This window comes from Phascolarctos cinereus, unplaced genomic scaffold (genome assembly GCF_003287225.1).
Source record: "Phascolarctos cinereus isolate Bilbo 61053 unplaced genomic scaffold, phaCin_HiC Scaffold_1;HRSCAF=81, whole genome shotgun sequence".
Classification (NCBI taxonomy): Eukaryota; Metazoa; Chordata; class Mammalia; order Diprotodontia; family Phascolarctidae; genus Phascolarctos; species Phascolarctos cinereus.
The window spans coordinates 177,174,881-177,200,084 of NW_027555514.1; the positions used below are offsets into that span (position 1 = coordinate 177,174,881).

The 25,204-nt window shown below is 36.6% G+C and overlaps 1 protein-coding gene across 2 annotated transcripts in view; it reads right to left on the reverse strand.

Moving 5' to 3' along the window:
• PDE3A (phosphodiesterase 3A) overlaps positions 1–25,204 on the reverse strand; it is a 382,388-nt gene that overhangs the window by 347,303 nt on the left and 9,881 nt on the right. The window lies entirely within an intron of this gene.

Sequence of the window (25,204 nt, forward strand, 5' to 3'; positions counted from 1 at the left end):
AAATGAAACAAAAAAAAAATCTGGGCATCTCACAGTTTGCACTGTGGAATGCAAAGATAAACATTTAGAATAACGAAAAAAAAAAATAAGATTTACAAGACACAAAAATGAGGGCACTAGGTCACCACAGACTTTTACACACATATATCTTATAAATATGGAATAAAGGCATTCTGGGAAAGCTGAATCTAAAACAAAATTTAAAATATCAAAGCCTATTTTCCATTAACATTCAAATATAAAACTGGAAATACATCTTAGACTGCTAGACTTTGAAAAAGGAGCCCTTAAGATGAGATAAGAATGGGAGGAAGACAGAAAGTTAAGTGTTACATGATTTTTTTTTCTGTAGAAACCATTTGATGCTTCAGATTGCAATTACACAATGCCACTTTAAACAACTTTTGGTCAACTCTTCTTTAGCAAGTTCTACATTAGAAAAACCTCCACAGTGTCACCTGGCTCAAAAATGGAACTATGTTGTATACAAAATAAAATGTGAATAAGCAATAGTAAGATTAACAGTTGTACTATTAGTGCCTGCATGTTGTTGTTACTGTTGTTGCTGCTATTGTTGTCGTGTCATTTCAGTTGCGTCCAACCCTTTGTGACTCCATTTGAGGTTTTCTTGGCAAAGCTACTGGAGTGGTTTGTCATTTCCTTCTCCAGATCATTTTACAGATGAGGAAACTGAGACAAAAAGGGTCAAGTGACTTGCCCAGGGTAACATAGCTATTAAGTGTCTTGATGTCAGATTTGAATCAAGCCCCATGCTCTATCCACTGTGCCACCTAGCTACCCCATAATATTAATAATAGCTCTCATTTATGTGGTGCTTTAAAGTCTGCAAAGCACTTTACAAATTTGATCCTTACAACTCTACAGCTGATCATAGGACAGATGAGAGATTCTATGTCATTTGACTATGAGTTGTTTACAAAGGCACTTTATGTCCAGACATATACAACTCCCAAAACCACAGATAATCAGACACATATACTACATTCATATTAAAATTGCATCGCATTCTAAAAGTCAAATTCATAATTTGTGGGGAGCATTTATCAGCACACGGGCAAAAAGCCCTACAAGTGTCTCATCTGTGGGAAAGGCTTCAAGCAGAGCTCCAACCTGCAGGTCCATCAGAGAGTGCACCGGGGAACGGTGTCCTCTAATTGCCCAGAGTGACGCCCAAGAGCCCCACAGCCCTCTGCCTCATTCATTCATTCATTCAGCAGGCCTTCCTAAAAACCTGCTGACTGCTGAGTTCTGAGAAATGTAGCACAGGCCTTCCTCTGAACAAGATTATAGTCTAAGGGTAGATGGGAGAAAGGGACATGGAAAAGAGGCCACGTGCTTCACCGTAAAGATTGCTGTATTTTGGGTTAGTGGCCCCAGCTCAGCAGCCTCCTTCCTGGGTCATCCTTAACCACATCATGCATTTCTCTGGTCCTCCCTCAGTCTCCTCTACAAAATGAGGGCACTAGGCAGAAGAACAGTGGGGTCAGGTGGAAGGAAGGCATCCTGGGTTTAAAGTTGAAGGACCCCACTTAGAATCTCAGCCTGCTCTGTACTTCCTTCACTTCTCTTGCCCTCAGGGTCTCTTCTGTAAAAAGCAAGGCCTTCATCCCAGCTACTGGGTTAAGTTCTCACTATTTCACAAAATGGCTTGAAAACTTGGAAAGCAGTCTGGCAGTAAATAAGCCTAAATCAACATCTCCCACCACAGAGCAAGAGAAGCTTCAAATAAATACATAATGCAGACATAACAAATGGCAATAGTCAAATCAGGCATTCAACAGAGACATCCTGTAGATAGGGGAAAATGTTCACGACCCAAAATGGACAATCTTGACAATATAGAAATGTCTTTGTACAAAGGAAACCCATGTAGTTAAAATTAGACAGGAATCAGGGAACTGGGGGGAAATCTCTGAGGCAGTTCCCTCTGATAAAGGTCTCATTTCCAAGAAATATGAGGAACTTATTAAAATTTATATTAAAGTATTTGAACAGGGAGCTCTCAAAGAAAGAAGTCCAAGCTATCATCAAATAAAAATGCTTCAAATCACTAATATTTAGAGAAATAACAAATAATGCAATTTGTTCTCCACCTCATACCCATCAAAGGTGACAAAGAGGAGAATGACAAATATTGGAGGGGCTGTGGAAAAACAGGCACTCCAAAGCAGCGTTGACAGAGTTGTGATCATTCACAGTCAGGCCATTCTGGAAAGCCACCTGGACCTTTGCCTACCTAAGAGACGTCAGACTCTGAATAGCCTTTGTCAGCAGTACCACAACTTGTCACATGCCAGCCCCCCAAGATCAAAGAAAGGAAAAAGACACACACACACACACACACACACACACACACACACACATATATACATATAGTATGTACATATGTATGTGTATATCCATACACACACACACACACACACAAGAAAATGTAGTAGCTTTTCCTGTAGTAGCAAACAAACAAACAAACCCCAAACCCTGGAAACTATAAGGTGGTGCCCACCTGTGGGGAATGGCTAAATAAATTATCAAAGGTGAACAGAATGCAATATTATTTTGCCACATAAAATGATTAAATGGACAAATTTATAGGAAACTGTGAAGACCTTTCTGAACTAATGTACTGTACAGTGAAGTGAACAATTTATAGGATAACAGCATTATGAAGTCAGACAATGTAAGAAGAATTCTGAGGCGGTGACAGAGCAGGAGTGCAGACGACCAATAATGAGGCATGTTTCCCACTTTTACCAGAGAAGTGATAGACTCTAAATAACATGAACATTTTCGACACAAATAGTAGGAATTTTCTTTGCTTGACTGTGCATGTTTGTTACAAGGATTTTGATTTTCTTTGTTGCTCAGTTGGGAGTGGGAGAGAGAAAATAAATGTTTTAAATTAGGAAAAATAAATTTTTTTTAAAAAAATTCAATGAGGAGTTCTTAACCTGGAGTTGGTGAATATTTTTTTTTACATTTAGATAACTATTTCATTATAACTAATTTTCTTTATACTCTTACGCACTTTATTTTTTACATTTAAAAACAGTATGCTGATATTGGGAGGGGCGGAGCCAAGATGGCAGAGTGAAAGCAGTGACTTGCTTGAGCTCTCCCCCAAACCCCTCCAAATAATCATAAAAAATGGCTCTAAACAAATTCTAAAGCATCAGAACCCACAAAAAGACAGACTGAAACAAATTTCCAGCCCAAGACAACCTGGATGATTGATCAGAAAGGTATATCGCACCGGGCTGGGAGAAGAGAACAGCATGGCATGGGCACACAGGCCTCAGTGAACCTGGAGCAGGCCTCAGAGGACTGAATAGCTGGCAGCTGTGGCAGCTTCCAAACTCCTCAATCCACCAATGCCAAACACAACTTAGAAGGTCAGTGGGAAAAGTCTGTTTCTGCAGTGCTGAGACAGGAAGGTGGGGTCTCAGATCCATTTCCCAAGGGTGTGGCCCTGGTGGGGGAGCACCTGCCTCCTAAGCTTCTGGCCCATAGACTGAAGGGGAATCCAGTGGCTGATCAGAGGGGGACTGCAGTAATCTCTTGCTTTGCCCCTCCTTAGATCTGGGTCACAGTTCTGGGCAGCGGTCCTGGGGTGAGGAGGAGTGCTGGCCCTGGCATGGTGGGGCTTGTAGTGGCTATAGACAGGAAACCTTCCTCACAGTTACAGGACAGAAAGGAGTGCTTGTGGTCACAGGCCAGGAAAGGAGTAAACACCTCACCCCTTATCATACCACCTTGAAAGAACTGAAAATTTACAGGTCCCTACAAGTATCTCTGAAAACAGCTGTACAAACCCCTGAAGCTTGGGACAGTACATTCTCCACATTGGAAGCAGACTCTTACCTTAACAAAGAGTTTAAAACTCAAGTAATTGGCCTGGATCATGAGCAAGCAGTGCAAAAAGAGTCAGACCATATTATCTTACTTTGGTAACAAAGAAGATCAAAATATACAACCAGAAGAAGGCAGCAAAGTCAAAGCTCTGACATCCAAAGCCTCCAAGAAAAATATGAATCAGTCCCAGGCCTTGGAAGAGCTCAAAAGGGATTTTGAGAAGCAAGTAAGGGAAGTAGAGGAAAAACTGAGAGTGATGCAAGAAAATCATGAAAAACAAGTCAACAGCTTGCTAAAGGAGACCCAAAAAAATACTGAAGAAAATAACACCTTAAAAAATAGCCTAACCCAAATGGCAAAAAAGGTCTAAATAGCCAATGAGGAGAAGAATGCCATAAAAAGCAAAATGGGCCAAATGGAAAAGGAAGTCCCAAAGCTTACTGAAGAAAATACTTCCTTAAAAATTAGAATAGAGCAAGTGGAAGACAGTGACTTTATGAGAAATCACAACACAGTAGAACAAATCCAAAAGAATGAAAAATTAGAAAACAATGTGAAATATCTCATTGGAAAAACAACTGACCTGGAAAATAGATCCAGGAGAGAGAATTTAAAAATTATTGGACTATCTGAAAGCCATGATCAAAAAAAGAGCCTAGACATCATCTTTCAAGAAATTATCAAGGAAAACTGCCCTGATATAGTAGAACCAGAGGGCAAAATAGAAATGGAAAGAATCCACAGATCTCCTCCTGAAAGAGATCCCCAAAGGAAAACTAGGAATATTGTAGCCAAATTCCAGAGTTCCCAGGTCAAGGAGAAAATATTACAAGCTGCCAGAAGGAAACAGTTCAAGTACTGTGGAAACACAATCAGGATAACACAAGATTTAGCAGCTTCTACATTAAAGGACCACAGGGCATGGAATATAATATTCTGGAGGGCAAAGAAGACAGGATTACAACCAAGAATCACCTACCCAGCAAAACTGAGTATAATCCTTCAGGGGAAAAAAATGGTTATTCGGTGAAATAGAGAACTTTCAAGCATTCTTGATGAAAAGACCAGAGCTGAATAGAAAATTTGACTGTCAAATACAGGACTCAAGTGGAACATGAAGGGGTAAGTAGGAAAGAGAAATCATAAGAGACTTATTAAGATTGAACTGTTTACATTCCTGCATGGAAAGACGATATTTATAGCTCATGAGACCTTTGTCAGTATTAGGGTAGTTGGAGGAAAAAAATTATATGTATGTAGATAGATAGATAGATAGATAGATAGATAGATAGATAGATAGATAGATGGCACAGGGTGAGTTGAAGATTAAGAGGTCATATCTGGAGAATAAAATTAAAGGATGAGAGAGGATTATACTCAGAGAAGAAGAAAGGGAGAGGTAGAATGGGGTAAATTATCCCACAAAAAATAAACAGAAATTAAAAGTCTCTTACAGTGGAGGGGAAATGGGGGAAGGTGAGAGAGAATGAGTGAATCTTGTTCTCATAGGATTTGGCTTAAGGAGGGAATAACATACACATTCAAATGGGCATAGAAATCTGTCTTACCCTACAGAAAAATCGGGGGAGAAGGGGACAAGACACCAGGGGGAATGATAGAGAGGAGGGCAGATTGGGAAAGGGGGTAATCAGAAGCAAACTTCTGAGGAGGGACAGGCTGAAAAGAAAGAATAGAATAAATGGGAGGGTAGGATAGGATTAAGGGAAATAGAGTTAGTTTTTCACAATATGTCTACTATGGAAATGCTTTGCATAACTGCACATGTATAACCTATATTGAGTTGCTTGCCTTTTCAATGAGGGTGTGAGGGGAGGGAGGAAGGAAAAAATTTGAAACCTAAAGTTTTAAAAACATATGCTTCAAAAAATTGTTTTTACATGCTACTGGGAAATAAATACAGGAAATGGGGTACAGAAGTCTCTCCTACCCTACAGGGAAATGGAAGGGGAAGGGGATAAGAGAAGGGTGGAGGGAGAGATAGAAGGGAGGACAGACTAGGGAAAGGGATATTCAGAATGCATGCCATCTCGGTGGGGGAAGGGTTAAGATGGGGTGAAAATTTGGAACTCAAAATCTTGTGGAAGTAAGTATTAAAAACTAAAAATAAATAAATTTATATTTAAAAAAACAGTATGCTGAGAAGTGGTCCTTAGGCTTCACCAGAAGGGGCTCTCTCTCTCTCTCTCTCTCTCTCTCTCTCTCTCTCTCTCTCTCTCTCTCACACACACACACACACACACACACACACAAAAGGAAACTTTTAAATAGTAACCCAAACAAAATAATTCTATTGCAAGTTACATAAAGATTAACTTCAAATAAATTTTTAAAAGAGAATCACATCATATTTTGAAAGAAGGACTAGCCAGTGATCCCAATCCTCCTGAGCATGTGCAGTGTGCTTGTTTGATGCAATTCTCTACAGAATTTTTGGAGCATGGGCAGCCATTTTATTACTAGTTCTGCTCTTCTAACCACATTAGAGACAGATTTTTGATTAGCTGTTGAGCTATAACCAAGATGCATACAAAAGGCATTTACCATCCAAAGTGAGCCCTTTCCTCTTTCCTGCTTGGCTGGTTTCTTTCAAAGTTAAAGAGAGAGACTATAAACCTTTGCATAAAAGGAGAGACCTCAGGTCCCCTCCCCGCTTGGGACCAACATGTTATCTCATTAATACACAACTCTGTTCTTTGCCTCTATGTTTATTCTTTCTTGCTCTCAGAATGAGTATTGGAGACAACCAAGATCTTGTGAACTTTGTGCAAGTCACCAGAGGTCCAGTAACCAAAGGCTATGCCAGACTCTGCAGAGAGCCAATGTGTTTTTTTTTTAAAAAGTTATGTCCCTAGTAATTTGTTTGACCCTGCATCCATGGAAGGGAGCTAAAAGGTAGCTACATGATTCCTCCGTTGGCAATGCCAAATATAGACATGAATTTCATTGGGTAAATGATATGTTGAACTGCTTTAAGTTTGAGCTCATTATCCCTAGGGACCAAGGTAGTATAGTGAAAGAGTGTGAGCCCAGGTGTTTCTTTTAATTTATGTTATTGCTATATATTTGCTATAAGCAGCCCTTTTTAAAATCAAATTGATGTATATGATTGTGATGGAATACTATTGTGCTTTAAGAAATGATGTACAGGATAGTTTCAGAAAAACCTGGGAAGACCTATATGAACTCATGCAAAATGAAGTGAGCAGAACCAGAAGAACACTGTACAAAGTAACAACAATATTGTAAGGATGATCAACTGTGAAAGACTTAGCTACTCTAATCAAGACAATGATTCAAGACAATTCCAAAGGACCCAAGTTAAAAAAAAATGCTATCCATTTCCAGAGAAAGAACTGATGAATTCTGAATGCAGATTGAAGCATAGCTTGTTTTTTTATTTTACTTTATTTTTCTTTGGATTTTTTGTGTTTTCTTTTGCAACATAGCTAATATAGAAATATGTTTTGCATTACTTCACATGTATAATGGATATCAAATTGCTTACTTTCTCAAGGAAGAGGAGTGGGATGGGAGTAAGGGAGAGAATTTGGAACTCAACAATTTTTAAAATAAATGTTAAAATTTTACATGTAATTGCAAAATATCTAATGAAATAAATAAAATGTTTAAGAAGGAAATTGATGTTTATTGGTTAAATGATATTGGACTGCAAATCATTGGCAGTTAACAATGGGGAAAGCACAGAGGAATAGAGATTTGATCCCATGACAGATAGATGTTCCCAACTCCTCAGGAGTAACCCTAGAATTCTAATGGGAATATGTAGCTTTCCTCACTCTATGAACCTGACCTTCTAGTGTGCTTGTGGGTTAGAGACCCTGGTGAAAATACCTTCTCTGGGTTCTAGCAAGTATTTAGGGAAATTGTGAAATTTATATAGATTTTCTATGAAAATCAACTTTGATTTTTAAATTCAGTATCAAATAGTAAAAAAAAAAACCAGACAAAAAAAAAACCAAACTTCAATCTGTCCTTAGGAGTAAAAATTATGTTTTAGATTATTTTATACATCTCTCAGCATAGCACCTTGCACAAGTAAGCTTTTGATAAGGATCTAAAATGAATTTCCCTTAAAATCTGAAAAGGTTAAAAGGACTGTACTTTCTTTCAAATCTCTTATGAAAATAATGTTCCAGTGTTGATTTCATCATGAAGTAGCCAATGGGTGCTATTGTATTATCAAGAAATGACAAAAAGTAATTTCCTGGCCACCATTAAAACTTTTCAGAGATAAAAATATCATTCCCTATTCTATCATACCAATTACATTTCACATGAGAGGAATATATATGTTGAACTGCTACTGTAAACAATAAGAGGGAAAATATATGTGCCTGCATAAGTATAATACATTGTCACAGGAACTACAGATATATGTAGTAGGCACAAAACTTGTCATGTTTTCAAAACCTAATTTTTAAAATTCATAGAAATTTAGTTTACCTCAAGAAACTCCTTGTGTGATGTTTCAACATAGCATAGAGGTGACTCTGAGCTCTCCAAAACTATGTAAAAGGTTTGGGCAGTTTCCCTATGCTGGAAAGGCTTCAAGCATACTCCTGGCGGTAGCTTGGGTCTGCTTTCCAAGAACAAACCTAGCTAAGTATAGAAAGGCTCATCACCAGCAGATTGACTATATAGTCTGATTCCTTTGTCCATACAAAAGGAAAGTGCATAAATTTCTTTACTTCCATGCAGCTTCCTTAAACTCTTAGGGTGATAGAAAAGAGGGCAGAAGGTCTTAAGAATCAGAAGTTTTCAGAAAGATATTAATTTTAATTTAGCTACCAATAGTCTGAAGGTGACATATACTTCTCTGGTGACCAAAAGAATGAACACACTACTATAGGAGATGAATCCCAGAAATCTTGACATCCTCACTGTACAAAACCATGAGAAAGAAAGAAGTGACAGCTAAACGGAAGAATGGGTCATAGGTTCTCTTTAAAAAGTTAAATGAAGGACTTGAGCTATCAGTTTTATTATGCGTCTAAAGGCAATTCTATTTCATGAGACATGTGGAAATTTTATATTATAATACTAATAACAAATATTTTCAGAAAACCTAAAGTAAAAATAAGTGTGGCTTGTTACCATCATCTGTTGAAGAATATGGCAGGGTATAGAAAGTCTATAAAGAACTGAAAAGACTGTCCAAATTAAACCAACATGATATTCCATGACTTCAAAGCAAAAAGAAGAATAAATACATGAGGACAGAAAAAATGCTGGAAGATACAGATCAAGAATAAGAAATGAAAGTGGCCCAAAGTTAATGTACTGCATCAAAGTCTCATGCCTATATATCACAAGCAATGTTTTTTGAAAAGAAACTGAATCCATAGGCATGGAGAGATGACAAAGATGGAATTAATTATAATGGACAAGAAACAATTCATTACTGAAGTAGCCCTTAACAGCTGTCTGTGTACAGTCAGACTTTCCAGAGGAAAGATGAAAATTAGTTCAAATCTAGAAGACAGAGAATAATTAGAGAAGACTATGAGAAATATTACCTCATAAAACAGAAAGAAGCAGTGGAAGGCCAAACCAATTTTAAAGAAATCTTGATGAGAGATTCAAAATAAGGAAAGCCAGTTTGAGGGAACTGGTGAAACTGAAGGAGGCAAACAAACAGAAGGTGGGAAAGAGCTGGAAATATTTTTGTAAAGAGCTTTTTTCACTCTTAAAGGAAATGGAGCTAAAACATGAACTACCATCATAGTCCTGGGTGTGGTAAGTGAAGAGCTAGAAATGGCATTAAAGAGAACGAAGATGGAAAATATTTGACACTGAAACTGACCAAATATACATAGAGCAGAACTTTGGGGAAAACCAACATAAATGGAAAAATGTGACACAATTGTGAAATTCCGAATGTATGGGGGGGTGACTTTTTTAGTTTAAAAAAAGGGGAGAAGAAGAGAAAAGCTACAAAAACTACCACTATCTAATTTAGAGGCCTATTTTCTCATTGATATAAAATTTTTATGAGAATTTGTGTATGTGTATTTATCAATGGCACCCTGATTAGTGTATTATTAGGGAACAGATAGGATTTTACAATGATATTCTACAATAGACTATGATTTATATGATTATTTAATATTATTATGATTAAATTATTTATCTGTGATTTATTTTATTACATATTATTAAAATAATAAGTATTAAGACAAATACTTATCTAAAGTCTCTCAAAATCATGTTATATTTCTTTAAAGATAAGAGAGAGAACTTTGTTCAACAACCCTCTAATCATTAATGTCAGGCAAGGCATAAAATAGGGAGATGTAGGCTTGCCAAAACCATCCATCAATCCTATGGAGCACAGCCCAAGTTGAAGAAAAATTCCCTATAGATCATTAGATTCTCCAGGTGTTCTTATTTGTAGATGACATTGTTGTAGTTGCATCAAATTACATAATGCTTATGAGCCACCTGGAAGAGATCCAGAACCATTTAAAGTTTGGTTCAACCATTCATATAGGGAAAACCAAATAAATAAAGAACATTGATTTTCCAGACTGTGACGTAAAGTTAGATGAACAACTTATAGAACATGTCCACCAGTACACATACCTTGAACAGACAATGAAAATGGGCAGATCAAACCCATAATTAAATTGGAGTAGGAGACCTGGCTGACTGACTGGCTTCTTTACGGAAACTTCAGAGCTCCCTAAATGTTCTCCCAAAATGAAGGTAGGTGTTTTGAATGCTAATATTGCACTAGTGATGTAGTATGGCTATACGTGCTAGGAGAATATATTGTAGAGTCGAAATAGGGTATCACCAATCAGAAGTCAATGGAGAGGCATATATTATGTGTTGCAGCCACTCTCACCAAACAAATAAGGAGCTATAAAGAAAAACCATAGAAAAAAGTCAAAGAAATATGAGTTAAAAAAAATAAGTTAGTCATGAAGCAATAGTAAAAGGTAACTTTGGACATCCCATAGTTTCCACTGTTATCATCAGTGTCACGAAGAAGTGTAGAAGGTCCCTTAAACATGTAGTGGGATGCCTTAGGGTGAATTTATGGCAAAATAATGAACAAAAAGTCACAGAGATGGGGCAGTTATGGATTGTCACAATCTGCACTGTTGGAGGGAACTTCCACGTCAATGATCCATTTTAGCCTAGGCACCTGAAAAAAACACATACACTTCAAAACTGTTGAACATATAACAAAACTACAGGAGGCAAGTTACTTTGTAATTTCTCAAAGATGAGATTTCAAACTTCTAAGTGGTAAGGTTTATTAGAAATTATATTAATGCTGTATCATATGCTCACAACTCATTCAAGAATGTATTAATAGTCAATAAGATGACTTAAATGAAAAATACACTCAAAGCTATTTTTGTACTTGCATCTGAAAACTAATTTTGAAGAGGAAAGATTTTTCTCCCTCAATTGTTTTGATACTTGACACCAGCTTAATTTGTTGTAAAAGACTAAAATGAAATGATTATCATTCTTTAGACAGGGATTAAATATTCTGCTTAGCCTTTATCTGATCAGCATGAAGCTAGACTTTGGAATGCAATTAACATTTATTTTATGTAAAGAACTAAAGTTCAAAAAAATCATACATTCCAGAAGCTACCAATGTGCAATCTGATGAGAAGAAGATATACTACTGGAGGGTGTTCTTTTAAGACAATCTTCCAACATCTATACCAACAAATTAGCATGGTCTTCTGTCCTTTACCCTGTTTGAGGATTCAGACTTAGCACCTTATTGACACTAACCTGAATTTCTTCCTATCTCACTTTACACTGCAACATCTCAAAGTCCAGAAAGAGAATTGGAAGTAGGCCAAATTCTGTAACAGAATCAGTGCCAGATGTGTAAGAAGATATGGGTTCAAGGCGTAGTTTTACTACTTATTATCCTTGAAACCATGGGCAAGTTATTTATTTGACTTCTTTGGGGCTCAGTTTCCTCATTTTAAAATGATAAACTTGAACTAGATTATATTGACAGTCATTGCAAGTTCAATGTCATATAAACTACCACTTACTGTCTCTGGGAGTTTAATTTAACCTATATAAGCTCCCTGATTTCTCTTCATTTAAATAGATGAAAGGATTCATGCTGCCTGCCTTCATGAGCTTGTGAAGATCAAGTTGGGTAGGGTGCAATCCATAAATCTAAGCTATCACACTTCCACGAAAGTTTGGTTGTCCCTCAATTTCTTTCCTCAAGGAAGAAAAAGAGATATCAGGATGAATACTAGCTCTCTACTTAAATCAGATGATTTAATTAAACTCTTAAAGGCTTCTACATCTGGCTTTAAGCTGCCTCAAAAATATTACATAAGCATAGCAAGACAAAATATTAAAAGTGCATCCATGGTTCATTATATTCAGTACCAAATAAATGCTGTTTTGTCATTATCTCTAGTTTTGATAACTAAAACATCTATCTACCTCTTGGCGATGAAGTGTCATATATTGTTTTCTGAATCTTTTATTTCATTAGCACTTACTTATATCTCATCTTCCTACTGCTTGAGGGCAGGAATCAATCAATTAACAAGCATTTATTAAGAGCCTACTATTTGCCAGAAACTGGGCATTGAAACACAAAGAATGGACCAATCTCTACTTGCAGTGATAGAAATCATATCTTCCATTTGTTTGTATCTGCAAAAGTATTCTGGAACATGATAGGCATTCATCATATGTTTGTTAATTTGATTGTTAGTATAGTGACAGATCAAAATCTAATGCCTCAAGACCATGTTTCATGAACCAATTTTGAGTAAGACTTATGTAATCTTGACAGGGCCCTTGAGAAAAGGAAGGAAGAATATGAGGTAGTGCCAGGAGCATAAAATACCTTCAGGAATTTAAAAGAAGAAAAAATTAAGCCTTTTTTCAGCCAGTTTTATAAGATTTTGGCAGCATGGGAAAATATTGTTATACTGTAATCAAAATTCTCTCATAGAACCTCTATGCATTTATTGCTGAACAGCAGGGATCTAACCCAAGTATTTACAGTCAACACATGCAATACGTTTTTTAAAAGAATTTAAGAGAAGGTATATCTTGCCAAGTCCATACAACAATGATCTGCACACTTTAGGTACTTTTTTTAAAGAAATTTTTTAAAGTGTCATGTATAAAGGGATTAGGCAGGGGTAGGTGATATTGCAGAAAGGCAAGCAACCATCCAAGTTTTTCTTACGAAAGCCATCAGGAGAGATGGTCTTTTAAAAGAGCTTATGGGGAGTCAGAATAACAAGAGTACATCAAATTTGTAGTCTTTGAAAAGCTTTCACAACTAATACAAAGAACACATCTCTGTCACTCAACTATGATTTTTCAATATTACATTCTTCTCTCTCAGTAACACAGTTATAGAACTCTTTTCCTTAATGTGTTGACTGACTCAAAAAAAGTATATTCTTGGTTTTCCAAGGTTAGTGTTACTTAAAATCCTTTTAGTTTTGTTTAATTGCAACCAGTAGCCTTATTTTTTAAAGCAATCATGCTAAGGTATATGATGTGTCTAATAATTTAGACTAGTAACAAATGTATCAAAAGATCTATGATCTTAATGTGGCTGTGTCCCTTCAAGGATATCGATCACAGTTCACTCACGCCCTTTCTTTTTCTTTTTCTTTTCTTTCTTTTCTTTTTTGTCTACGCAACAGGGTTAAGTGACTTGCCCAGGGTCACACACCTAGTAAGGCCGCATTTGAACTCAGGTCCAGCTGAATCCAGGGTGGGTCTTCTATCCACTGCACCACCTAGTTGCCCCTTACTCATACCCTTTCATACAGTGGGTAACTTATAGTGGTGCAGTAGAAGAGCACCGGACATATGGTCAGGAAGACCCATGCTCAAACTCTCAGAAATTTACTATCTGTGCGACCCTGATCAGTCACTTAACCTCTATTAGCCTCAGTTTTCTCATCTGTAAAATGGAGAAAATAATAGTACCTACTTCACAAGGTTGTTGTTTAGATCAAATGACACTTTGCAAAAGCATTTTGTTAATCTTAAAGCATTATAGCGGGGCAAAGCCAAGATGGCAGAGTGAAAGCAGTGACTTGCTTGAGCTCTTCTCCAAACCCCTCCAAATACTCATAAAAAATGGCTCTAAACAAATTCTGAAGCAGCAGAACCCACAAAAAGACAGAGTGAAACAAATTTCCAGCCCAAGACAAACTGGATGATTGATCAGAAAGGTGTATCGCGCCAGGCTAGGAACACAGCACAGTGTGGCTTGGGGGTGTAGGCCGCAGCGAACCTGGAGCAGGGCTCAGAGGACTGAATAGCTGGCAGCTGTGGAGGTTTCCAACTCCTCAATCCACAAATGCCAAAGACAACTTAGAAGGTCAGTGAGAAAAGTCTGTTTCTGTCAGTGCTGAGACAGGAAGGTGGGGTTTCAGCTCCATTCCCAAAGCATGGCCCTGGGGGGGGGCAGCTGCTTCCGAGAGCTCACAGACTGAGGGGGAATCCAGTGGCTGATCAGAGAGGGATAGGAGGGATCTCTTTGCCAGTGCTGAGGCAGGAATCTCTTGCTTTGCCCCTGTCTGGATCTGGGTCACAGTTCTGGGCGTGGTGCTGGGGTGAGGAGGAACGCTGGCATGGTGGAGCTTGGAGTGGCTGTAGAGAGGAACCCTTCCTCACAGTTACAGGACAGAAAGGAGTGCTTGTGGTCACAGGCCAGAAAAGGAGTAAACACCTTGCCCCTTATCATACCACCTTGAAAGAACTGAAAATTTACAGGTCCCTACAAGTATCTCTGAAAACAGCTATACAAACCCCTGAAGCTTGGGACAATATATTTTCCACATTGGAGGCAGACTCTTACCTTAACAAAGAGTTTAAAACTCAAGTAATTGGCTGGATCATGAGCAAGCAGTGCAAAAAGAGTCAGACTATATTATCTTACTTTGGTGAAAAAGAAGATCAAAATATACAACCAGAAGAAGACAACAAAGTCAAAGCTCCTACATCCAAAGCCTCCAAGAAAAATATGAATCAGTCCCAGGCCTTGGAAGAGCTCAAAAGGGATTTTGAGAAGCAAGTAAGGGAAGTAGAGGAAAAACTGAGAGTGATGCAAGAAAATCATGAAAAACAAGTCAACAGCTTGCTAAAGGAGGCCCAAAAAATACTGAAGAAAATAACACCTTAAAAAATAGCCTAACCCAAATGGCAAAAAGGTCCAAAAAGCCAATGAGGAGAAGAATGCCCTAAAAAGCAAAATTGGCCAAATGGAAAAGGAAGTCCAAAAGCTTACTGAAGAAAATACTTCCTTAAAAATTAGAATAGAGCAATTGGAAGACAGTGACTTTATGAGAAATCAAACACAGTAGAACAAATCCAAAAGAATGAAAAATTAGAAAACAATGTGAAATATCTCATTGGAAAAACAACTGACCTGGAAAATAGATCCAGAGAGAGAATTTAAAAATTATTGGACTATCTGAAAGCCATGATCAAAAAAAGAGCCTAGACATCATCTTTCAAGAAATTATCAAGGAAAACTGCCCTGATATAGTAGAACCAGAGGGCAAAATAGAAATGAAAGAATCCACAGATCTCCTCCTGAAAGAGATCCCCAAAGGAAAACTCCTAGGAATATTGTAGCCAAATTCCAGAGTTCCCAGGTCAAGGAGAAAATATTACAAGCTGCCAGAAGGAAACAGTTCAAGTACTGTGGAAACACAATCAGGATAACAGATTTAGCAGCTTCTACATTAAAGGACCAGGGCATGGAATATAATATTCTGGAGGGCAAAGGAGATAGGATTACAACCAAGAATCACCTACCCAGCAAAACTGAGTATAATCCTTCAGGGGAAAAAATGGTCATTCAGTGAAATAGAGGACTTTCAAGCATTCTTGATGAAAAGACCAGAGCTGAATAGAAAATTTGACTTTCAAATACAGGACTCAAGTGGAACATGAAGAGGTAAACAGGAAAGAGAAATCATAAGAGACTTATTAAGATTGAACTGTTTACATTCCTGCATGGAAAGATGATATTTATAACTCATGAGACCTTTGTCAGTATTAGGGTAGTTGGAGGAAAAAATTATATGTATGTATATGTAGATAGAGGGCACAGGGTGAGTTGAAGATTAAGGGGTCATATCTGGAGAATAAAATTAAGGGATGAGAGAGGATTATACTCGGAGAAGAAGAAAGGGAGAGGTAGAATGGGGTAAACTCTCACAAAAAAAAGAAGAAGTCTCTTACAGTGGAGGGGAAATGGGGAAGGTGAGAGAATGAGTGAATCTTATTCTCATAGGATTTGGCTTAAGGAGGGAATAACAAACACATTCAATTGGGTATGGAAATCTGTCTTACCTTACAGGAAAATAGGGGGAGAAGGGGACAAGAGAGCAGGGGGATGATAGAGAGGAGGGCAGATTGGGAAAGGTAGTAATCAGAAGTAAATACTTCTGAGGAGGGACAGGGTCAAAAGAAAGAATAGAATAAATGGGAGGGCAGGATAGGATTAAGGCAAATAGAGTTAGTTTTTCACAACATGTCTACTATGGACGTGTTTTGCATAACTGCACATGTACAACCTATATTGAGTTGCTTGCCTTTTCAATGAGGGTGGGTGGGGAGGGAGGGAGAGAGAAAATTTGAAACCTAAAGTTTTAAAAACATATGCTTAAAATAAAATGTTTTCACATGCTACTGGGAAATAAGAAATACAGGAAATGGGGTACTGAAGTCTATCCTGCCCTACAGGAAAATAGAAGGAGAAGGGGATAAGAGAAGGGGAGAGAGATAGAAGAGAGGACAGACTAGGGGAAGGGATATTCAGAATGCATGCCATCTTGGGTGGGAGGAAGGGGGAGATGGGATATAAATTTGGAATTCAAAAACTTGTGGGAGTGAATGTTGAAAGCTAAAAATAAATAAATTTAAATTAAAAAAATGTGAATCATAAAAAGCAGTGAATGTTAAAAGTCCAAAAAAAGGTACAGTCAATGGACTTTTGGTGTTTAGAGGGAGGAATGACTGTTAAGTGTAGAGATGCTCAGGCAAAACTCCATTGTGACAAGCTGATAATTGAGCTGGGCCTTGAGTAAAAAGTAAGTAAAATAAAGGTAATGATCTACTCTTAAAAAAAAAAATCTTAAAGCATTATGTAAAAATGCTTGATACTAATATCATTATTGTTTTGTCCATCTACATCCTCCAGAAAATCTGACACAAAGGGTCCAGCTTATTCTCTCAGATTCTTTAGGTCACTTGAATTTAATAACTCCAAATGAAGTCTTCCTGTCTATTATGCTGCTCCCCTCATCACACATTTCTCTGACAGGGTCGTTGTATCACTTCTTTTAAACAATGCTTAGTGGTGATTTGTTTCAGCCTGATAGACACCATGCTCTGATACATTCCATTGCTCTTCAGATAACCATAAACCTTAACTCTTCCTAGACTATGATTGTCCATGACTTGTAGTTATATGGAATTACTAGGAAAACACCAGTGTTAAAATGTAATTTAACTCAAATGTTTATCAAGCATCTTCTACATAATAAGGTCTAGAGACACAAAAACAAAATTAACACCTTTACTGTCAAGCTTATACCCTAAGGGAGAGATGGAGAGACAACTTTACAATGTGATACATAACCCAAATAAATTAAAGACAATGTAATTTTGAGAGAGGAAGAACACTAACAACTAGGAAGAAGGGGAATTTTTTTTTCAGAAAAGTGCTCTTGCAAGACAGGGCACTTTAAATGAACTTTGAATGAGGCTAAAGATCACAAGAAATAGAGGTGAAGAGGTAATACATTCCCAAGCATATAGACACCCGGTACAAAGGCACTGAAGCAAGTGCGTGGAAAATAGCAATTAAGTTACATTAACTAGAATGCAAAATGAGGGGTGGAATAGAAAAGATCTAAAAAGAGGCTAGGGCACAATCAAGAAGAATTTTAAATCTCAAAAGAATTTGCATGTTATCTTAGAGCTAATAGGGAGTTGGAGTAGCTAAGTGGCACAATGAATAGAGTGTCAGTCCCAGAGTCAAGGAGATTCATCTTCTTAAATTAAAATCTGGCCTCAGACACTAAGTAGCTGTGTGACCCTGGGAAAGTTACTTAATCTTGTTTGCCTCAGTTTCCTCATCTATAAAATGAGCTGAAGAAGGAAAAGGCAAACCACTCTAGTATCTTTGCCAAGAAAACCTCAAACGGGGTGATGAAGAATTGGACATGACTGAACAGCTACAACAAATAGGGAGTTACTAAAGTTTTTTTGAACAAGAGAAAAACATGGGTAGACTTGTGCTTTAGGAACAGTAGTTTGGCAACTGTATGAGTATGGATTAGAGAGGAAAGAAGCTGAGTGATATTATAATAGTGCAGGTGGCAAGGACTTAACTAGGGTGGTGATTGTGTTTCTAGGAAGGACAGAAAGGTGATATGCAGAAATAGAATTGACAAGACCTGAAAACAGCCTGGCTTTGGGGTGTGGAGGAAAAAAAAAAGGGTGAAAGGTATCTCTAGGATTGTTAACCTGGATGACATAGGAAGTTTGGTGTAAATGGCAGTTTAGTGAGGAAAGATAATGACTTCTGTTTTAGACACACTGTGTTTGTTTGTGGGACAACCAGGCAAAGATATGCAACAGATATCTTTGGTATGGAATAGATCTGTAGATTTGAGAGTTATCTCCATATAAATGATACTTTAACCCAGAGGAGATACTGAAATCCCCAGAAGTGAGCATATAAAAAGAAGAGGTTCTAGAAAATTGGCAGGCTACAAAGACAATGGCAAAGAGAAAGAAAATTTTATGAAGAACGAAACAGTTTGTTAGTGAAGTGAAGCTCAAAGGGGTAGCTAACAGTGTCACATGCTTCAGAGAAGTCAAGAATGATGAAAATGAAGAAAAAGCCTTTGGATTTTGCAGTTAAGAGATCACTGGTAACCTTGGAGAGAATATTTTCATCAAATGATGGGATGTGAAGTCAGATTTCAAGGAACTGAAAGTAGAGGCAACAAGTAGAGACGCATTGAGGGAATGGTAGGATCAATTGAAAGTTAGATGGTGGGAGAAACTTGGGCATGTAAGCAGCAAGAGAGATCCAGGACAGGGAAGCTAGTTGTTGCAGTGGATAGAGCACTGGCCCTGGGTTCAGGAGGACCTGAGTTCAAATCCAGCCTCAGACACATAACACTTACTAGCTGTGTGACCCTGGGCAGGTCACTTAACCCCTATTGCCCAACCAAAAAAAAATAGAAAAAGAAAAAGAAAAAAAGAGAGGATCCAGGATAAACAGGATAAAGGGGGTGAAGATGGGGAAAAACTGATGGAAGAAGTAAGTTTTGGAAAAAATGGCACCTTCTCTCTCAAAGACTGGAGAAAGCAAGGAAAAAATAAATTGATGCTGAATCAGAAATTCATGAAAGATGGACTCAGTTTTCTCAGGAAAACAGCAGGTGTGGTATTCTGTTTAAAGAGAAGTAGAGAAAGAAGAACGTATATTGTAGGAGGTTTGAAGAGAAAAAGGAAGGTTTGGATCAGGTGTTGTGGAGAGTATTACAGAAAGTGTCAATCAGGGATTTTGTCTCAGGGAGAAACTTAGAGCCATTAAAAGCCCAGCACAATTTCCCAAAGGTAAAAGTTCAGCACAAAGATGTGTAGTATCATTTAAGATGTACATACTAAAGGAATAATTTTGTTGTTTGTCCATATGGCAGCATACTACAGCCTAAACAACTGACATTATATGGCAACTCAAACAATTATTGCATCATTTTGCTAGGGTGAATATTTTCTTTCCTCTAAAGGAAACAATGAAGGAAACATCTTACATTCCAATTGGCACAGTTTAATTCAAAAGGAAATCATGGATGTCAATCAAACTCATGATTCTACATGCAAAAAGTGTGAAAGGAAAATATTAATATCAGCTTACATGGTAGAAATATGAGAAATATAGAAACTGAAACAAATGCTGAAGAAATACAGTTATCAATCACTATGGAGCAATAAATTTCCATTTCAAGAAAACCTATATAATAAATACTGCACATTATTTTCAATGCTGCCCAGCTTTTCTTTACTTCCTTGTAGGTTTTCTTTTGTTCTTTGCTCTGCACTTTTTAGTTTGTTTTTCCCCCTCACTGCCACCCTAAAGAAGGCTACAATTAAGTGTATATATGTGTGTGTGTGTGTGTGTGTGTGTGTGTGTGTGTGTATACACACACATATATACATATATATACATATATATATGCATATACATAAAGATCTATAAACATACAAATATAAACTAATAAACAAATATGTAAGACCATACTATGCTTATTTCCACTTGTCATCTGTTTCTGTGAAGATGGATAGCATCTTCCTAAGTCCAAGCCTTTCCATGTTTTACAAAATCAACCAGCTCAAAATTTCCTACACCTACAACAATATTCCAACATAATCACACCCTAGCTGAGAGACTGTCTACGAATATTTTCCCTCAACTTTCTGCATTCCTTCTATTGTTGGCTACATAGGCTTTATTTATACGAGAAATTTTTAATTTAGAATAACTGAAATTATCCATTTTACACCTTCCTTTTTTTCTTCAAGCGTCCTACAATATACATTCTTCTTTCTCTACTTCTCTTTAAACAGAATACCACACCTGCTATTTTCCTGAGAAAACTGAGGCCATCTTTCATGAATTTCCGATTCAGCATCAATTTATTTTTTCCTTGCTTTCTCCAGTCTTTGAGAGAGAAGGTGCCATTTTTTCCAGAACTTACTTCTTCCATCAGTTTTTCCCCATCTTCACCCCCTTTATCCTGTTTATCCTGGATCCTCTCTTTTTTTCTTTTCTTCTTTTTTTTTGGTTGGGCTCTCACCTTGCAATATAGTTTAAAGTCTGATACTGCTGAATCTACTTTCTTTACATCTTTTTTCCCTGGTTTCTTTGAAATTCCTGACCGTTTGTTCTTCCAAATGAACTTGGTTATTATTTTTTTCTAACTCAGTAAGACAATTTTCTCATAAATTAATTGGGATGACACTGAATATATTAGGTAAAGTTGTCATTTTTAAAAATTATATTGACTTTGCCTATCCATAAATATAAATATTACTTCAATTATTTAGATCTGAGTTTATTTGTATAAAAAGTTTTTATGTTTATGTTCATATAGTTCTGTGTCTGTTTTGGCAGGTATAGACTCAGGTATTTTACACTGTCTGGTTGTTTTAAATGGTCTAAAACAATATTGAATAATATTGCTGACACAAAGTGTAGTTTCTCTTCTTTTCTTTTGATTAAATCTATTTCAACTTTAACTTTGTCTGAGATCATGATTACTACCCCTGCTTTTTTTTAACCTAATAAGTTTTACTCTTGTCATTTATTTAATTTTTAGGTGTATCTCTCATTTTTTTTAAAGTGTTTCCTGAAAGCAACATATTGTTGAATTCAAATTTTTAATCTGCTATCTGTTATCATTTTGTGGGTAGAGTCATCTCATTTACATTCTAAGTTACAATTATTGCTGTATATTTTCCTCCTTCCTATTTTTCCTCACTTTCCTTCTAACCCTATTTACCCATATCTCTTTTTACTCTTCTGCTTTATTTCTACCTACTACCTTGCCCTCCTATTCCTTAATCTACCCACCCCTCCAAAAGAATTAAAATAGAAATAGAAAGACTCTACCAGCCTCCTCCCAAAAAAAGAAAATTCTACAACTAAAAATCACGGGTGGGGCAGCTAGCTGCCGCAGTGAATAGAGCACCGGCCCTGGATCCAGGAGGACCTGAGTTCAAATCCGGTCTCAGACACGTAACACTTACTAGCTGTGTGACCCTGGGCAAGTCACTCAATCCCGCTGCCTAGCCAAAAAAAAATTACAGGAACATTATAGCCAAAATCCAGAATATTTAGGTAGAATAAAAAAATCCTACAAATAACCAGAAAGAATTGAAGTACTAAGTACACACAATTTAGTGACACCACTAAACAGGATGGGAAAGCCTGTGCTACCTTGCTCCAGAAGGTTCTAGAAGGTTCCAGAAGGTAAACAGAAGCTTAGAATGAAGAATAACTTACCTAGAGAATATCATATTCAGCATAACTAAGTATAATCCTGCAGAAGGGAAAAATATGGATTTTTAATGAAATAGAGGACTTCCAAGAATTCTAGATGAAATGACCAGAAGTTCATAGAAATTTTGATGTACAAGCACAAGAGTCAAGAGAAACATAGAAAGATAAATATGAGTTATGACAAGGGAATAAACAAAGATAAACTGTTTACATTCTAATATGGGAAGATGATACCTGTGTCCCCTCAGAACTATGTCATTATCAGGAATCATATAAAGAATCTAATTAGGCAGAGAACCTATGACTAGTTATATTGTAACTTGTTGATCTTAAAATAAGAGTGGAAAGAGGAAAGGGGAGTATGGGGGAAATTATGTCACAAAATCAGGGTGCATTAAGTAGAATTATTTACAAAGAAGGAGGAAAGAATGAGGAGAGTGGGTGACACTTGAATTTCAATCTCAACTAAACTTGTCAAAAGAGATAAGAATAAACATACACATAATTGGGTAAAAACAAAATACATTTCACTAAGCAGGGAAACAGGAAGAAAAGAGAAAAAAGTAGGGGAAAGGAATAAGAGGAAGAATAAATTAAGGGATGGATCAATCCTAAGCAAAACAAACTCTAAGGATGCATAAAAATATTTATAGCACCTCTTTTTTCAGTAGCAAAGAATTAGAAAATGAGGAGGTACTCATCAATTAGGAAATAGCTGAAAACATTATAGTTATAAAGGTGCAGTAAGAAAGTATGAAGGGGGTGGTTTCAGAGGAACCTGGAAAGACTTGCACAAACTAATGAAGAGTCCAGTGAGCAGAACCAGGAGAATAATTTATGCAAAAATATCAAAACACAAACAACTTTGAAAGAATTAGAAACTCTAACATAATGATCAACCACAATGCCAGAGGATTCAAGATGAAATGTGCTGCTCACCTCCTGATTGAGAGGTGAAAGATTTAGGCTAGAAATTGAGACATAATTTTTTTTGAAATGGCCAATAAGAGAATTTGTTATGTTTGACTATACATGTCTGCAACAGTGGTTTCAGTTTTCTTTATTTCTCCGTTGAGATATAAGGAGGTGGGAGGGAGAGAAGAAAAAAAAATTTGCTGATTGAAAAATTTAATTTAATTTAAAAAAGAAAAAATAGAAAAATTAAACCCCAAACAAGAAACTTTAACTATAACATAAATAATAGTAAATCAAAGTAGGATTAAGAAAGAAGACAAAGAGCTAGTTTTTTTTAAGATTAACCAAAAAATCAGTAAACTGTTAGCCAATCTGAAACAAAAAAATAAGAAAATCAAAATTGCCAAGATCAAAAATTACATTTTCAGATGGACCAGAGAATTATCAGAAACTTCTATAGATAATTACATTAGCAAAACTGAGAATTTAAAGGAAAAAAATTGTTACCTAAAAAAAACCAATCAAGGCATTAGCTTTAGTAAAACAGCAGAATATAAAATATTTCAGCAGAGGTGATCAAGATTTTGATACAATATTTTCTTTTAAAAAAAGGGGAAATGTCGGAAAAATTCAATTTAAAGTAACCTTTAAACTGCATAAAATATTTGAGTCATTAACTTACTAAGATACACTAAGGACTTAAATAAATACAACTATAAGACACTTTACCAAAATAAAGACTCAAAGAATTGGAGAAATTTTTTTTGGCCTGTGCCAATTTAATAATAATAGTACTTAAATTTACATATCTAGTGCTATACAAAGCAACCCACCAAAAGATTACTTTATAGACTTAACAACAAAATTCTTTTGGAGAAACAAATTACCAAAAATTTCATGGAAACTAATGACAAAAGTAGAATTGAAGAGGGACCTAACATTACCAGATCCTGAAGTATATCTTAAAGTAGTATTTATCTAAAGCATTTGGCAATAGTTTAAAAAAAATGGAAAAGTTGAGAATATTAGATATTCAAGACCCAGAAACAAACAAATATGTTTCATAATCTTGAGAATTCAAGATTACTCCCTATTCAACAATAACTACACGGAAAACTGGAAAGCAATTTAATTAAATCATCTAAGTACAGTATCTTATACTATACAGCACAATAAACAACAAAGAAATAAGTGATTCCAATTAAACAGTTACACTGAAAATGTTCAAAACTGACCTTCTTGCCTCCAGTCAATCATATGTGTATGACTCAGAAATAAAGGGGCTTGCCACTTTGGGGATGACAAACTCCTTGTTTCTTCTAATCATGTGCAAATGATACTCCACTCTGAGAGGACTTGGAGCTTTGAACTGGCATTGAAAACCTTAGGTGTTCCTTTCTTCCTCCTGCTCATCCCATGAGAGGAACACTGGGAGATGGTGAGGGGGAGGGAGGATACTACATGTGTTAAAATGAAATAGCTTCAAGCTATCTAGTCCTTCCACTCTCCCATGTAAAAAGAAGCCTTCTCTACCACTAGATTTCCTGTAAGGAGGGGCAGGGATGGGAAACATACTTCTCCATCCAATCCCTACCCTCTACCAAATCTGTTCCTCAGTGAACTAGAAGTTGTTTGGAAAGTGCAAAGTTCAGACCTATTTGGTAGGACCACAAATTATTGAATTTTCAGATGAGGCTTAAGAATGAGGCACTTTATATACCCCTAAGAGGTCACTGACAAATAGAGAAGATTCATATACGCCCCAAAATAATAATAGTAGCATTTTGTGTAGTATAAAAACTAAAAACAAAGTACATGCTCTTCAGCAAAGTAGATGTCCATTAATGAGGAATGGCTAAAAAAAAAAAAGTTGTAGCATATGAATATCCTAGAATATACTGTTCTATAAGAAACATTGAATATGATGAATTACAGAGAAGCATGGAAAGATTAGATGAACTAATACAAAATAAAGAAGAGACAGCTAAATAATATACACATTGACAAAAATGTAAAGAACAATCCACAAAAAAATGCAAAATTAATGTGGCAAAATTGTAATGAACAACCTTGGTCTCAAAGAGATATGAGAAGACATCTCCCTCCACTCCTTTGCAGGGGAGGAGAGGTTACCATAGGAGCGAAACTTTGCATATGTAAGATTTCTTCAGTGTATTGATTGATTTTATTGAACTGTTTTCTCTTCCTATTTTTTCAAAGAAAAGTCCTTTTTTTCTAAGGGATGGCTCTCAGGAAAGGAGAAAGAGAAAGGATATAGGCAAAAATCTACTTGATGTAAAAAAAAACCAT